Below are 16,802 nucleotides of genomic sequence, written 5' to 3' on the forward strand. Positions count from 1 at the left end.
TTTTTTTTTTTTTTGAGATGGAGTTTCTCTTTTGTCGCCCAGGCTGGGGTGCAGTGGCAACATCTCAGCTCACTGCAACCTCCACCTCCCAGGTTCAAGCAATTCTCCTTCTTCAGCCTCCTGAGTAGCTGGGATTACAGGTGCCTGCCACCACGCCCAGCTAATTTTTGTATTTTTGGTACAGATGGGGTTTTACCATGTTGTCCAGGCTGGTCTCGAACTCCTGACCTCAAGTGACTAGCCCTCCCAAAGTGCTGGGATTATAGGCATGAGCCACCATGCTCAGTCATAGTTAAATTTAAAAAGAAAAATCAGCTGTACCCATCGAGCCCGGGAAGGCCACCCTCAGCACAGTTTGCTAAAGGCTTTGTTTTGCCACAAAATGTGATAGCTGCATGTTGTGGAAGGCAGGGAAGCTATTCTTATCCGGCTGCATGAAGAGCACATGGGGCTAGCAAGAAAGAAGGAGACTAAGTTTCCACATCCCCAGTGGGGGTGTGTGTGTGTGTGTGTGTGATGCTCAGTTCTCAGGGACTGGGGTAAGAGGCACAGCAGTGCAGCCATGTCCCCAGCAGAACATCCAGGGCCGACGAAGGCTTAGACTTCATGTCACAGAAGAGCGATGTCGGCACTGGAGGAGTTTGGTTGAAAAGAAAGTGTAATTGGGAGAGGAGAAGCTGGGTACACTGGTTGGCTTCAAAGCGTGAAGGGAATGATTCATTTTGTGCAGAACTAGGATGCAGTAGTAGACAGGGAGCTGGGCTCAAGGTGGGGGAGATCACAGGCAAGTCCCTGGGGGCAACCCCCCTCCCAGAAGTGTGTCAAGAGGGAGAGCGTGGTGAGCACAACACCCCCATGGCTTATGGGGATCAAAGGAAGTGCCTCGAGGATTGATGTGGTTGAGAGAGAGACCCGAGGGGTATGTTTAATCCAGCCTGGTACAGGTCTGTTTGCTGCAAGGCCTCCTTGGGAGTTGCAGATTTGGGCTCAAGTGGAACCACTCCTTTCGTAGTTAGGCTGGCCTTGCTCCCTCGTCCTCCTGCCCCTGCATCCACAGCAGCCTCTAAGGCGCATCTGCTGGAAGGCTTTCCACCGGGCTGGGGTGCCCGCAGCTTTGGCCTGGTTCTTAGCAGTCGCCAGAAGCAGATGTTGGCACACCTAGTACAAGACCGTCACTTCAAGTGCTTAGCAGCTATTTGCCATGGGAGTGTCTCTCTGACATGGGCTCTTCACCATGTGTGGGATGTGACCAGCTGAGGGGAGCCTGTCTGGGGCAGGCGCTTGGCACCAATGCCCTCTACCATTTTTTCCAAGTCTAGGAGGGCATGAGCTTTCCTGGCAGAGTTGGCATCTGTGATACGTGGCTTGCCGAGAGGAGTCGGCAAACTCTCTTAAGTTAAAAGTTGGTCGATGCTTTTGATCTTTTTTCCCTTTGTGGTTTCTTCTATTCCTTCAAAGTGAAGACAACTTTAAGTATGACTGGAAAAGACATGACTCTGTGGCTTTTAGTGGCGTCGGCACCCGCGGCCTGTAAACGTGGACTGCGTCTCCGCTTTGCTCCTCTCTCATCGCCACACTCTTGCTGCTGTGACGTCCTGTGACCCTGGGAGCTGCTGATGAGATCGGGGGCCTCATCGGGCTTCGAGGGTACCGGGAACAGAAACTCACCTTGGCTGACTCTGCAAGGGGGAAGGGGCGGGCGGCCTTTGTGAAGATGTGCAGAGCCAGGAAGGAGAAGGCCGTCCGAGGGCCTTGGGACCAGAAGAGCATGGGGTGCACGCGGCTTCTCCCATGGCTCAGCTCTTCTCTGGGGGGCTGCTCTTCCCCTCTAGCAGCCTTTCTTCTCAGTCCCCAGTCCTAAGAGGGAGTCTGATGGCTCAGCCCCCATGGCTTTCTCTGCATGGGCCACTCAGGGGCTGCTCGTCTGTGTATGGATCGGCCATCTCAGAGCAGGTGCCCCCGTCTACCACTCAGAGATGAGGACAGAGTCATGGGGGCAGCATGGCTCCTTAAGGCCTCTGCTCAACGAGGGCAGCGGGCAGGCAGCTTTCACAGAAGAAGGTGGCTCTGCTGGACATATCTGCTCCTGACCCTGGCCCTGGGCCTGTGACCTCCTGAGTAGCTGACATAGTAGAGGGAGCTGTGGGCGTAGGTGGTCTGAAGAGGTTTCCCCTTTAAGGTGAATTAAAGGGGAATTCTCATAGGATTCTCATAGGTGGACTCACCTATGACAATCTACCTCCGAGAATAAATGACAGCAGATGTCTCCTGAGGACCAAGTGCATGCTCACGCCCAATTAGGCAGACTCAGCCCTTTGGGAAGCTTCAGCAGTTATTGATCACTGCCTATTTTAACTCAAGTTCCTCTTTTCATGTTGAGGCAAAACCTCACAGTCTCTTCTGAGCTTAGCCACAGTTTCTAAATAACTCATTCCTGACACCTGAGTCTGTTCAGTGCCACCAGAACGTGAGGCTCCCAAAAATAAGAATCTGGCCTGACACGTTCCAGGTGAAGCCCCAAAAGGCTTTCATAGATTCTGAGTTTAGTAACTTCAGCCCTTTTCCTTGGGACTTCGGTTCTCTTGTCAACACCTCTTCAGTTGACAAGTTCTCTGTTACTTCAGTTTTGCAGACCCACTTCATGGTGTGGCCCCCATGTCACGCCCAAGCCAGTCTCGTATCAATCAGGGAAAGGAGCCACCTCACCTGGGGGACTCTCTTCTCTCACTCCATCTTTCACAGACTTAAAAAATATCCGAGATGGGAGGGCAGGATGCAAACTGTAGCTTCATCTAGCCCCCTCGTTCTAAATATGAGTGTTGCTGAGAAGTGCGGAAGTTGGAGCTCACAGCCAGGCCTCCAGGCCTCCCCAGCTGAGCTTTCTTCCTTCCAGCCTAGAAGGTGTTTCTAAGCCTGGCTGGAGTCCCCTGGAGAAGGACGGGCCCAGGACTCTGCCCAGAGGGACAGGGAGGCAGGGCAATGTGGCCTCTCAGAGAGCTGGGCCTCTTGTCCTTCACACGGTTGTAGATAATATTTGATCTCAGGTGGCATCTGTCTCTTCGGGTAAATCAGCGAGGCACCCCTAGGATGAAAGCAGACTCCATCCCAGCTGGGATCGGGGTTCAAGTTCAATCTGGCCAACCATGTGGCCTTGGGCAAGGACTACCAGGAAACTGCTGGAAAGTAGAGATCACATATACCTTCCAGCTCGAGGAAGCTGCAGGGAAGGAGGGTGGATAGAGCAGGGAGCTGGAGGTGCTTTAGAGGATTCTAGGCAGTGCGGGGAGGGGCAGGGAAGGAGGGGCAAATTTTGGAGTTCCATCTCCCACAGCTCTGCTCTTTGGTCTGTGGGCTTCGTGCCTTCAGGGACCTGAGTGGGGTCTGGAATTGCTCAACAGCTGCTGTGCCTCTCAAACCCTGAGAACCTTCTGGACTGGAGCCTGCACTGCTTGTCCTGGTTGGGGGAGGGTTGGGAAGTGCTCTGAGCCCTGCATGAGGCCAGAGGAAGGCAGGACGGCTCAGCCCCGCAGGCCTGACTATCCCACACCAAGACAGCAGGTTTCTTGTAAAGCCCAAACTCCTTCCTGGACTTGGAAAGGGAAGTGACTCTCCCCTAAGAGAAGCGGTGCCCATCGAGCTGCTGACTGCAGGCTGAGCTGGGAGGCTGCAGCCATCTTCGAAATGGCCCCTCCCTGGGAGAGTAAGGAAGAGTCTGAGGCTGCCACGGGCCAGCTCCAGGGTGGCCAGGGAGGCCTGGAGCAGCCTCAGATGTGTTGCATAAATGGCTGTCTCAAACCCAGGGCCCAGGTGAAGCAAAAGGGAGCCTTCACTCCATCCTACAACCTGTCGGCCCTTGTGTCCTTTCCGACATCCTTCCTACCAGGAAGAATAGAGCAGAAAATGAAAACTACCCGTGATCCCCTATCGTGCCAATGTTCTCTGTGAACTTCCTGTCTTTTCTTGAGGTTGAGATTGTATCTATGGTGTTGATTGTTTGAGTCAAGATGGGAGCACCCCCAGGTGTTTTTGTTTGTTTTGTTTTGTTTTTGAGACAGAGTCTCAAGTCTGCAGCCCAGGCTGGAGTGCAGTGGCTCAATCTCGGCTCACTACAACCTCTGCTACCAGGCTCAAGCGATTCTCTCACCTCAGTCTCCCGAGTAGCTGGGGCTACAGGTGTGCACCACCATGCCCAGCTAAATTTTGTCTTTTTCTGTAGAGACAGGGTTTCACCATGTTGCCCAGGCTGGTCTCGAACTCCTGAGCTCAAGTGATCCACCCGCCTCAGCCTCCCAAAGTGCCTGGATTACAGGCGTGAGCCACCATGCCCGGCCACACCCCCAGGTTTTAATGCAAGTTTAGATGAAGAGAGAGTTAGAAAATATCTATCTCATAGACCCTTTCATTATTCTTTCCCATTCGGAAGAAAAATTCAGCAGCCTGGTTCATTCCAGTGAGTTCTAAAGAAGAGGCGCTCGTGACTCAAGTCCCTGGTCCCTGACGGTGGCTGTCACGTAGCTCTGGGCGGCATGGCTTTTGGAGAGGAAAAACAAAACAACTTTCTAAAAGCCGTTCCGTCACACGCGTCCGGGAGGTGAACGGCTGAGCATTGTTATTAAGCTCAGGAAGCGAGTGGCAGCTGTTACTGTTCTGAGTGGTCGCCAAGTGAGGTACAGATTCCGTCTGAGCCGCCGGGCAAAGGATGTGGCTCTAACACACTTCCTGAAGTTGCACAAGAGACACAGAAAAGGCTCAGGACAGAAGCCTCGCACGGCCAGGGCCCTGTGTGGGCTCCACAGCTGTGCGGAGGATGGCGGGCCCCGGGGGGTCCATGCTGGAGGAGGGGTTCTTTATGCCCTGACACTCACCTTCTAGAAGCCTGTGTTTTCAATTGGCTTTTCTGTCTACTGCAGAATATGGGCAGATCTATTTTCCAAGCCTCTGAATATCTCAAAATGCCTTTAGCTGTCTACACATTCAAGAGGTAATTTGATAGATACAAAATTCTTGGAACCAACTGTTTGCTCAACATCCTATACGAGGTACAGCATTATCTTCAAGAGTGTAGTGTTATGGGCTGGGCAGGGTGGCTCATGCCTGTAATCCCAGCACTTTGGGAGGCCGAGGCAGACAGATCACCTGAGGTCAGGAGTTCGGGACCAGCCTGGGGAACACGGTGAAATCCCGTCTCTACTAAATATGCAAAAATTAGCCAGGCGTGGTGGCACTCGCCTGTAATCCCTGCTACTCAGGAGGCTGAGGTGAGAGGATCGCTTGAACCAAAGAGGCAGAGGTTGCAGTGAGCTGAGATGTCACCACTGCGCTCCAGCCTGGGTGACAGAGCAAGACTCTGTCTCAAGGAAAAAAAAAAAGGCATACAGTGTTATGAATAGTTCTGAGTATGAAATCCAAGGCCAAAGTTGTGCTGGTTCCAATAGAGGGGACTCATTTTTTCTTTCTTTCTTTCTATGTTGAAGCTGGTGGGAATTCCTTCCCTGCTTTGTCATTTTCCTTTCATGGATAGTACCTGGAATGTGTCCAGCTTGTTCACTTTGCGAGCTCAGATCTTTCTTTGACTCAAAAGACTTTTCTTCAGTTAGGTCTCTGAGTAAGTTTTGATTCCAGCTCTTCTGGCATCTTTCTCATAATCCCTCGAGATGGCCAAGCCCCCCCCTCATTCTCTAGCCTCCTGGGGCACACATGCCCTTGTGACTGAGCAGCCTCTCCCTCTTATGTGGCTGCGAGATCCCTGATCCCGTCCCGAGTCCTTCAGAGAATTCTGGAAAGAGTATCCATGCCATTTGTGATCTCTACCTCCACATGACTGTCTTTATTTTCTCCACATCCCCACTGGGCCTTTGTCCTTGCGTCTCCATGTTCCAGAGCCTTCTGGGCCACCTTGCCCCACATCGTGGACCCATTTCCTCTCCTTTTCACTCAAAGTACGACTGACCTCAACTTGCATCATGTACTTGATAAGTTCAGACGGGGAATCAGATGCAAGTGTAACCAATGAGGTGTGCAGAGAAGGGATTTGCAGGTTTCTAGTAAAGGTCTATTCGTCTTAAAAACAGACATAGGATTAAGATAGCCTCTTTCTTTTTTGAGACAGAGTTTTGCTCTTGTTGCCCAGGCTGGAGTGCAATGACGTGATCTCGGCTCACTGCAACCTCTGCATCCTGGCTTCAAGTGATTCTCCTGCCTCAGTGTCCCGAGTAGCTGGCATTGCAGGCACCCACCACCCCGCCTGGCTAATTTTTTTTTTCGAGACAGAATCTCACTCTGTCACCCAGGCTGGAGTGTAGTAGTCCATTCTTGGCTCACTGGAACCTCTGTCTCCAGAGTTCAAGCAGTTCTTCTGCCTCAGCCTCCCAAGCAGCTAGGTGTGCCACTATGCCTGGCTAATTTCTTATATTTTTAGTAGAGATGGGGTTTCACCATGCTGGTCAGGCTGGCCTCAAACTCCTATCCTCGTGATCCACCTGCCTCAGCCTCCCAAAGTGCTGGGATTACAGGTGAAAGCCACCACACCTGACCTAATTTTTGTATGTTTAGTAGAGACGGGGTTTCACTATATTGGCCAGGCTGGTCTTGAACTCCTGACCTCAGGCGATCCGCCCGCCTTGGCTTCCCAAAGTGCTGGGATTACAGGTGAGAGCCACTGCTCCCAGCCAAGATAGCCTCTTTCTTACCTTTGGAAGCTGCCATAGGATGAGACAGCTGGGTCTCTGCTGCTACCTTGTAACCATGAAGAGAGGTAGCTGGCAAGTGAGGCCAAAACACAAAAGGAGAAGTGAACCTGGGTCCTGGATGATGCCCTTGAATTTGTTGAACAGAATGAAGCAACCTGGGATCTGCCCTGCCTCAAGATTTTCTGTTTTGTGAGTTAATTCATTCCTTTCTGCCCAAGTAGTTGAGTTAGGGTTTTCTAACAGCTAAGTGTCCTAACATACAAAGGTTTAAACTATCCTAGGGAAATTTCAAAGCAGAAAAGTGAAAATATCAAATTGAATATTGAGTTTCACTGCACCAAATGCCCATGAGCCATGGTCTGGCAACGTTGTCCCGGGGTCTTCCCTCTCCTTAGCCTGTGCCGTGTTTCGGATTCCTAATGACTTGTGTTCCTGGGCTCAGTATCTCTCTCTTCAACCCTATCCAGGAAAAGCACAAAAATCAATCAGTATTTTAACAATCTCCGTGTGCTGGGGAGACATCTTGATTACTTGCTTATTGCAGAATGGTTTCACTTCTCATCTTGACTTTGCCCTTCAAGATCAGGTTCCGGGTCTAATTGTCTGTAACTGTCAGATTTGCAAGAGGCCACTTAGGGTTTACCAAGTAAAAGAAAGTCTTTCTGAGAGGCCTTGCTTGATCACCCCAGAAAAATAGTCACCCCACCCTTCACCTGTTGCTCTTTAACCCCTTACTCTCCTTTCTTTTCTTTGTGACACTTGTGACTATACGATTTTATATTTTAAAATATATTTTTATATTGATTTATTTATTGTCTATATTAGAACTATTCCTAGCATATAGTGAGTGCTCGATAAATATTTACTGAATGAATTAACTTTCTGCCACTGTTAAGAAGCTAGCAAGTGCCACAGGTTTCACTTAAAATTATGATTTATCACCAGGCATTGTGGCTCATGCCTGTAATTCCAGCACTTTGGGAGGCCAAGGCAGGCGGATCATGAGGTCAGAAGTTCAAGACCAGCCTGACCAATATGAGGAAACCCTGTCTGTACTAAAAATACAAAAATTAGCCTGGTTTGGTGGTGGTACACTTCTGTAATCCCAGCTACTCAGGAGGCTGAGGCAGGACAATCACTTGAACCGAGAGGCAGACTGCAGTGAGCTGAGATCGCACCAGTGTTTTCCTGCCTGGGCAACAGAGTGAGACTCTGTCTCAAAAAAAAAAAATTATGATTTCTCCCGCCCTTGCCGCAGTTATCAATCTTAAATTTGGCCTCCACGGGATCCACCGTTATCTACCGACTCTCTTTTCATGTTTTGGTCAACTTCCTCTGCATTTGGGAAGGGTTCCCTTTTCTGGGCTCAGTTCTGCTGTAGCTCCCTTCAAAGTAGATTCTCATTTCAGCATTGAACTGAGCTTCTCATTTTGTTGCAAGCCTGCCTTGCCTGGCTGGTCTCTGTGTTTCACTGGCCCTGTTGTTTGTTCAATTTTCCCCTCTTCTTGAGATTTTCACTCCTGAGTCATAAAGGCCTTGCCTTTTGAAAACGCCCATGGAGGCTGCCGATGCTTCTGAGATGCCCCAATCAAGCCCCAGCAGCTGCATTTCCAGAGAAGGCTCCTCCCCGGGCCTTGAGGGTGATGTACTGTCCTAGTCGCCTCGGGGAAGCAGTTTATTCTCTCAGGTTCTGTTTGCTTCTCAGAAATAGTGGGAGGCCAGCAGTCCTTCTCTCCTGTGGACGTTTCGAGGACTAAAGGAGATGGCTTATGTAAATACGCAGCTCATGCCTGACACGTGACTCCATGGATGACTGTTTTAACATGGCGAGGACGCACAGAGGCCAGTCAACTCGCTGACACCAATGTGGGGTCACTGCGCAGAGGCCGTGGCCTGTGACTGGCCAAGAGTTTGGGATACCAAGTACCGGGGAGAGAGAAAGGGCTGAGACTTTGGGACACAAAAAACTCAGGAGTCCTGGGATTGGCAGCAAGGCTGTCCGGACGGGCCTTGGAGAGGAGGACAAGTGCCTGGAGATCCTGACTGGCCCTGGATCATGACCCAGGAGCGAGGGCCGTGGGGGAAGGAGGCACCAAGCAGGACCCCTAGACCCTGTCTGCCTTGGGACGCTCTGACAACTGAGGTTGTCCTGTGCCTGCTCACTGGGCCCATGTCACCACTGCTTTGAATAACTGAGGAAGACAGAGGCGGGGTGAGGGTAAGGGCGGGTGCCTGGGGTTCCACCAGATGACAGTAAGAGAGAGCCTTAGGGCATGGTGGCACACGCCTGTAATCGCAGCACTTGGGGAGGTCGAGGCAGGTGGATCACGAGACCATCCTGGCTAACCCAGTGAAACCCCGTCACTACTAAAAATGCAAAAATTGGGAGACTGAGGCAGGAGAATCGCTTGAACCCAGGAGGCAGAGGTGGCAGTGAGCCAAGATCACACCACTGCACTCCAGCCTGGGCAACAGAGTGAGACTGTCTCAAAAACAACAACAACAACAACAACAACAAAACAGGAGGAACAAGAAGGAAGGCCCCACAAGTCCCACCTGGGGCCTATCGTATTACCCCTTTCCGCCCTGGCTCCCCTTTGCTGACCCCTGTTAGGAGCTAGGCGCTTCATCTGCCATCTTTAATCCTGGGGAAGGGTTTATTACTACTGTTGCTATGATTACTATTCCCATTTTAAATTCAAGGAAACAAAGGCTCAGATGAGATAACACTATTTGCTTGGTTCATAAAACTTGTGAAAGGGACGAGTTTGGTGGCTCATACGTGTAATCCCAGCACTTTGGGAGGCTGAGGTGGGCAGATCACCTGAGATTGGGAGTTCAAGACCAGCATGACCAACATGGTGAAACCATGTCTCTACTAAAAGTACAAAATTAGCCAGGCGTGGTGGCGCGCATCTGTAATTCCAGCTACTTGGGAGGCTGACACAGGAGAATTGCTTGAACCAGGGAAGCAGAGGTTGCAGTGAGCTGAGATGGCACCATTGCACTCCAGCCTGGGCAATAAGAGTGAAACTCTGCCTCAAAAACAAACAAACACACAAAAACTTGTGACAGAAGAGGGACGTCACTGGAGCTGTGCTGTGGCCCCAGAGCCAGGGCACTGCCAGTGTCCTGGGTTTCGCTCTTAGCCTTGGAGGGGCCTAGCTGCCTGGGCCCTGGGCTGGAGGGTGAGCATCACATGAAGGCTACTGGCCTTTGCTTCTCCAACCACTGAAGGTTCCCCAGCTGTGGAACCGGCTAAGGGCGTTGCAGCATTTGAGCCATTATCCTTCCTGAATGAGACCCAAGATGACTCTACTTTTAAGCCAAGTCCAGTTAGTGTTACAGCCATATGTCCTGACTATATTCCTGAAGGGTCAGAATGACAGCTTAGAGATTCCTTACAGCTCATGCATTTATTCAGATCGCCACATTTTTACATCTTGAAGTGGAAGGTCTCAGGAAACTTTTACAGTGAAAAGAACTCCCCTCAAGTGGGAGGAAATGAATGGCCCAGCCATTGCCTCCAAAAAACCCTCTGAGAAGCCCACTCCCTCTTCTGTGCTTACAAACGATCCCCTCCTCAGCTTCCATCCTCACGTTGTGGGGTGGTAGGTAGCCGGGTGTCTGCCTCCCCCAGTGAGCTGTGGGGGCCTTGAGGACAAGGATGAGGATCTCGGTCACCCCAGTGTCTGCCCTTGGGCACAGGACAGAGGATGCATCGCTATCCTCTGAATGAAAGGCCCAGCTAGACCTGGTTTGGGAAGAAGACTTCTATGGCCGACTCTGTGCCCACAAACCTCTGAGGTTAACCTTAATCTGCCCCGTTTTTAGCGGACTGTACTTCATTTTGAACAACCCCAGGAGAGAAAAATCCAAATTTCTCTCCCAAATATTGAATTAATCCATACATGTGCAGTTAGTGATTTTTACAAAGAGATTCGCCATGGAAGAGTAGTTCCTTCATTTCCACTCTTCCTGACTGTCTGAGTCAAGACAGCCTGGCAGGCTGGTGGCCGTCAGGGTGCCCACCCTGTCTCCCCACCATATTTATGCCCCTCACGACTGACAGGAAAAAGGGTCTGAAATCTTGAAATGGAGAAATGTGTTTTCCAAAATCCAAACATCTCTCACAAACATATGCTACGAAGACCCTAAAAAGAGTTCTCAGCACCTCACACAGACGTAAGGACAGAACACGAGATCATAGTCCCAGCCTTTAAAGAGACAAAACAGACATTCCAACAAGCAGATTAAAAGTCACTCGGTCTGAACACTTCACTGGCCAAAAAAAAAAAAAAAAAGTCACTTGGGGCCGGGCGCGGTGCCTCACACCTGTAATCCCAGCACTTTGGGAGGCTGAGGCAGGTGGATCACCTGAGGTCAGGAGTTCGAGACCAGCCTGGCCAACATGTGAGACCTGTCTCTACTAAAAATACAAAAATTAGCCAGGCGTGGTGGTGCACACCTGTAATCCCAGCTACCCAGGAGGCAGGAGAATCACTGGAACCCAGGAGGCAGAGGCTACAATGAGCCGAGATCGTGCCACTGCACTCCAGCCTGGGCAACAAGAGCAAAACTTCATCTCAAAAAAAAAAAAAAGTAACTCCAAAGTCTGCAAGAAAGATACCACCGGCTGCTTGGAAAACCAGGCAATAGAACTGCTCTCTCCCCTGATGAAGGCTCTGGGGAGATACTTACTCCTACCACACTAAACGCCTTCCTGCCCCAGGATCTTGGCAGCTGCCCTGCCCTGTGCCTGGGACTCTGTTTCCCAGGTCACTACGTGGCTGACTGTCCCATAGGATTCCTCCAAGGCCCTTTCCCAGGTTTCCCTATCTAATGTCATGCCCTGTCCCATGGCCGTTCCTTATTGTACTTCTGTTTTTTCTTCATAGCCCTTACCGCTGTCTGCAAGGGAGTTGGTCTCTATTGCCACTATAACGAATTTCGGCAAACGGGGGGTTTAAAACAACACAAATTTATTATCTTGCAATTGTGGAGGCCAGAAATCCAAAAACTCTCACTGGGCTCAAATCAAGGTATTGGCAGAGCTGTGCTCCTTCCAGAGGCATTGGGGGAAATCCCTGTTCTTGCCTCTTCTGCTTTCTAGGGGTCACCTGCATTCCTTGGCTTGTGGCCCATTCCTCTGTCTTCAGAACCAGCAATGGCCTGTCAGGTCTTTCTCATGATGCTGTGTCTTAGGCTCTCTCTGCCTCCCTCTTCCCCTTATGAGGACGCTTGAAAGTAGATTGAAAACACCCGAATAATCCAGGATCCTCTCCCAACCTCAAGGTCAACTCAGGAGCAGCCTCATCTCCCCCAGGCCGTGCTACATAACAGCCACAGGTTCCAAAGGTTAGGAGGGGTTGGAGGCGGAGGCTGTTATTCTTCCTACCACAGCAACTGTCTTGATTATGTCTTGACTCACTCATTTATTATCTGTCTCCACCACAAGGATGAACCTTGTCTATCTTGCTTTCCAGTGTCTCTGTAGCACCGAAGAATGGCTGGCACAGAGTAGTTGCTCAGTAAATATTTGCTACATGATTGAATGAAGGAGTAAATTTGCAATACAAACAAAGTAGGAAAGGCCTAGGAGGGAAGGAGTGGAGACCTCCAGAGCCTTCCTGTTCTGAAATTATCTGATTCATTCTACAAGATTAACAAAGCCTCCCCAAGCTGTGGGTGTTCAGGGCTGATGTTTCATCGTCAGCTCTTTGAGGTTGGCGCAGCAGGCGTTGGGTCTGGGCTGAGCAGGGTGGCTGGAGTATCTGGGGGCCGAGCTGCCAGGCTCATCAGGGAGCCTCCCCAGGCTCTGCCCCCCAGGCAGCTTCTCTGCAGGCTGCTCCCAGGGCTGGAGACTCCAGGCTTGTCTGCCAGCTGTCACTTCTGTCTTCCCCAGAGTACCTCCAGAGTTTTACGAAAAGAAGCAAGCTGGAAAGAAGAGAGTCTCAGGGTTATGTAATGAGGATACAATATCCCTCATGGGCTCTGGGCAATGGGGAAAATGGAGATTGCGTGCATTCCTGGCCCAGTGGAATCACAAGGGCTTTTGAAACACGATGATTAGCGCAGGTTTTTAGCATCTGTGAGCCTGTGCAATGATGAATGCTCTCTATATGTGCGGTGTCAAAAGATGTGTGGTTATGTTCTCAAAGGGAGGAGTTTAAACAGAGCTGCATGCTAAATACAGGACCTTTGCTTGGGGGGAGAAGGAAAGGGGAAGTGGAAATAGTGAGGGGGATGAGCTTCCTCCGTGTGCAGAGGGAAACAGCCATTTCAAAGGCGGACACTGAGTGTGGGAGGTGGAGGAGGACTTGGACGCTCCCACAGCATCCCTTTTCCCTCAACCTCCTGTCCCTTCTTTCATCTTGAGACAGGCTAAGAAGCTCCAGGCCCATCACTGTCTGTAGCTCCCAGGTAGCTGGGGGCGCGCCCCAACCCCCAGCCCCCAGCACCCTACCCACCCCAGCCACCTTCCTTCCTCAGCCCCACCTGACACTTTGCATCTAACAGGGCTCAGTAGATTCCTGCTGGATGAAAAAGGCAGGGGTGAAATTATCCCTTGACATGAGACAAAAATGGTTACCCAAGAAGAAACAGAAAGAGAAATTAAAGAACGTTGTCTCGAGAGAAACGGAGCAATAAGCAGCCTTCAGTCTGAGGGCTTTAAGTCAGATTCCCCTTCACGTGTCCTGAGGGCCACTGCATTCCCCTCCTGTCTAATCTTTTTATTCTTTTTCTGGATGGGAGAAGGATTACTGCAGATTCATATTGATAATTTCTGCTTTTTCTCTTAGGAAAGTAGTAAGTGAGGGTGAGGAAGTTCAAATCGAAAATATAAAACAGAAGTAAAATCCCCTGACATGGAAATAAGCCTTCCTTCTTGGGAAACTCAATGTAAATATGTTTCTCTAAAATGTAACTTTAGAGTCTGGAGTATATTTGACACCTTAAAAATAGTCTTCAAGACTTTATGGTAAGGCCGGGTGAGGTGGCTCATGCTTGTAATTTTAGCACTTTGGGAGTCTGAGGCAGGCGGATCACTTGAAGTCAGGAGTTCGAGACCAGCCTGACTAACATGGTAAAACTGTCTGTCTAATTCAAAAATTAGCTGGGTGTGGTGGCAGGTGCCTTTAATCTCAGCTACTTGGGAAGCTGAGGCACAAGAATCACTTGAACTCGGGGACCCGAGGTTGTAGTAAGCTGAGATTGCGCCACTGCACTCCAGTCTGGGCGACAGAGTAAGACTCGGTCTCAGAAAAATTTTTTAAAAAAAGATTTTATGTTAAGCATCTCAAATGTTCAATGAGGCATTTGTTAGAGATTGACAGTCCTCAATTTTGGGGTGAAAAGATTTGTAAAAATTTGTCAATAACAATGTCGTGACATCCAGAGGTGGGCCCCACCGCTGGCTCTCTCCTGTCACCTGGCCAGCGGTGGCTTCAGGCTGCACGCCCTTAACAGAAGAACACGCTGTGAGTGCCTCCTGAGCACGCTCTCTGCCTCCCAGCCCGTTCGCCCTGCGTTTCTCCCTGGGGTCTGACAAACAGATGTTGCCCTAGTCCCCTCCCTGGTAGTGCCCAAAAGATTCTCTACAGCTGTGCTGGCCAGTGCTGCAGCCACAGGCCACATGGGGCCACAGAGCACTTAGAACATGGCTCCCCCCCCAAAAAAAGTTCTATATCACATGATAATTTTATTGCACATTGAAATCTTAACATTTGGACATATTAGGTTAAATAAAATATATTAATCAAATTGATTTTACCCAATCTTTAAAAACTTCTAGGCTGGGCGTGGTGGCTCATGCCTGTAATCCCAGCACTTTGGGAGGCCAAGGCAGGAGGATCACCTGAGGTTAGGAGTTCGAGACCAGACTGGCCAACATGGTGAAACCTTGTCTCTACTAAAATTGCAAAAATTAGCCAGGCCTGGTGGTGTGTGCCTGTAGTCCCAGCTACTCTGGAGGCTGAGGCAGGAGAAATGCTTGAACCTGGGAATTGGAGGCTGCAGTGAGCCAAGATTGTGCCACTGCACTCCAGCCTGGGTGATAGAGGGAGACTCCATCTCAAAAAATAAGCCAAAAACAACAACAAAAAACACCTAAAATCTGGCTGCTAGAAAATTTAAAATTGTACATAATGCTCACATTACATTTCCACTGGGCATCATTGCTCTAGAATCTTGTTAGAGTCTGGTCCACAGGCCAGCAGATCTGCATCACCTGAGGGCTTGATAGAAATGCAGAGAACCAGGCCCCAGATCTAGGAATTCAGAATCAGCGTTTGAACAAGATCCCCGAGTGATCCCGGGGCACATTAAGGTTTGGAGACCATGCGTGGGTTGGGGAATTGCAGTTGGGGAATGTTGCCTAGGTTAGCATTCACCCTAACCGTGATGCCAAGGAAACTCCTTGAATATGCTGTGGCCCGGGCAGTGGAACACTATGCAGCTGCTTAGAAGATTAAAGCAGAGCTGTGTGTAGTGAGTTGGAAAGATCTCAAACATTTAAAAAAAAAATTTGCAGGATAATATTGTAGGAGGGTTTTTGGTTTTTGTTTGTTGAGGGATAGATTATCTACACAAGATTGAACTTACGTAAGAGTGTTGAGATATAACTTGTATTTTAAAGATGGGGTCTCACTCTGTTGCCCAGGCTGTTCTTAAACTTCTGGGCGTGGCCGGGCGAGGTGGCTCATACCTGTAATCCCAGTATTTTGGGAGGCCGAAGCGGGTGGGTCACCTGAGGTCAGGAGTTCAAAACCAGCCTGGCCAACATGGTGAAATCCTGTCTCTGCTAAAAATACAAAAATTAGCTGGGCATGGTGGCAGGCACTTGTAATCCCAGCTACTTGGGAGGCTGAGGCAAGAGAATTGCTTACACCTGGGAGGCAGAGGCTATAGTGAGCTGTGATCGCACAATTGTACTCCTGCCTGGGCAACAAGAGCGAAACTGCATCTCAAAACAAACAAACAAACAAACAAACTCCTCGGCTCAAGCAGTCCTCCCACCTCAGCCTCCCAAAATGGAGATAGAACTTTTAAAATATATATATATATATTTTACATTTAAAAGTTATATCTCAGCTTGGTTAAAAGAAATTAAAACAGTACCAAAGGGTATGTCAGAAATAGAGGCCCCCTTCTCTTATGGATAACCCTAAAGGCCTGCAAACCCCCATCCTAGCCCCACAACTGACAGTTTTTCAGATATTGTTTTCATTTGTTTTATGTATTTCTATTTGGTTTTGTAAATGGAATAATACTGCACACACTGGTCTGCGATTTCCTTTCTTCCCTTAACAGTCTGTCCCTGAGACGGGTCCAAGTTCATTCACACATCTTTGTGCTTTTTAACTGTTGCACAATAACAGATGGATACATAGACGATTTTCTTTTTCGTTGTTCTTACTACAAAAGACAGATGCTACAATAAGCAAGGCTTGCGTGTGACTGTGCATACAAGCTTTCTCCCAGAAAAACTACTGCTGGGTTTAAGGAATGCATATATGATTGTAAATACTGCCAGATTGCTTTGCCCAGGGCTCTTCCAAGTGACCTTCTCACCCAATGTCTCTTGGTCCTTATGATGCCCACATATCTCAGTTCTGGACCTTACCAGTGCCTGTAATTTTCATCAGACAATGAGTGAAATATGTGATCTCAAAATTTTAGTTTGCATTTCTCTCATTAGAACTGACACTAATGAGCTGGGCATGGTGGCTCAGGCCTGTAATCCCAGAACTTTGGGAGGCTGAGGTGGGCGGATCACTTGAGGTCAGGAGTTCGAGACCAGCCTGGCCAACATGGTGAAATCCTGTCTCTACTAAAAATACAAAAATTAGTCTGGTGTGGTGCCAGGCGCTTGTAATCCCAGCACTTTAGGAGACAGAGGTGGATGGATCTCCAGAGGTCAGGAGTTCGAGACCAGCCTGGCCAACATGGTGAAACCTGGTCTCTACTAAAAATACAAAAATTAGCTGGGCCTGGTGATGCATGCCTGTAATCCCAGCTACTCAGGAGGCTGAGGCAGGAGAATCACTTGAACTCAGGAGGCGGAGGTTGCAGTGAGCCAAGATGGCACCACTGCACTCCAGCCTGGGCAAC

General features: G+C 49.6%; 1 protein-coding gene across 1 annotated transcript in view; it reads left to right on the forward strand.

Moving 5' to 3' along the window:
- INPP5D (inositol polyphosphate-5-phosphatase D) overlaps window positions 1-16,802 on the forward strand; it is a 150,626-nt gene that overhangs the window by 19,085 nt on the left and 114,739 nt on the right. The window lies entirely within an intron of this gene.

Source organism: Cebus imitator, unplaced genomic scaffold (assembly GCF_001604975.1).
Source record: "Cebus imitator isolate Cc_AM_T3 unplaced genomic scaffold, Cebus_imitator-1.0 Scaffold106, whole genome shotgun sequence".
Classification (NCBI taxonomy): Eukaryota; Metazoa; Chordata; class Mammalia; order Primates; family Cebidae; genus Cebus; species Cebus imitator.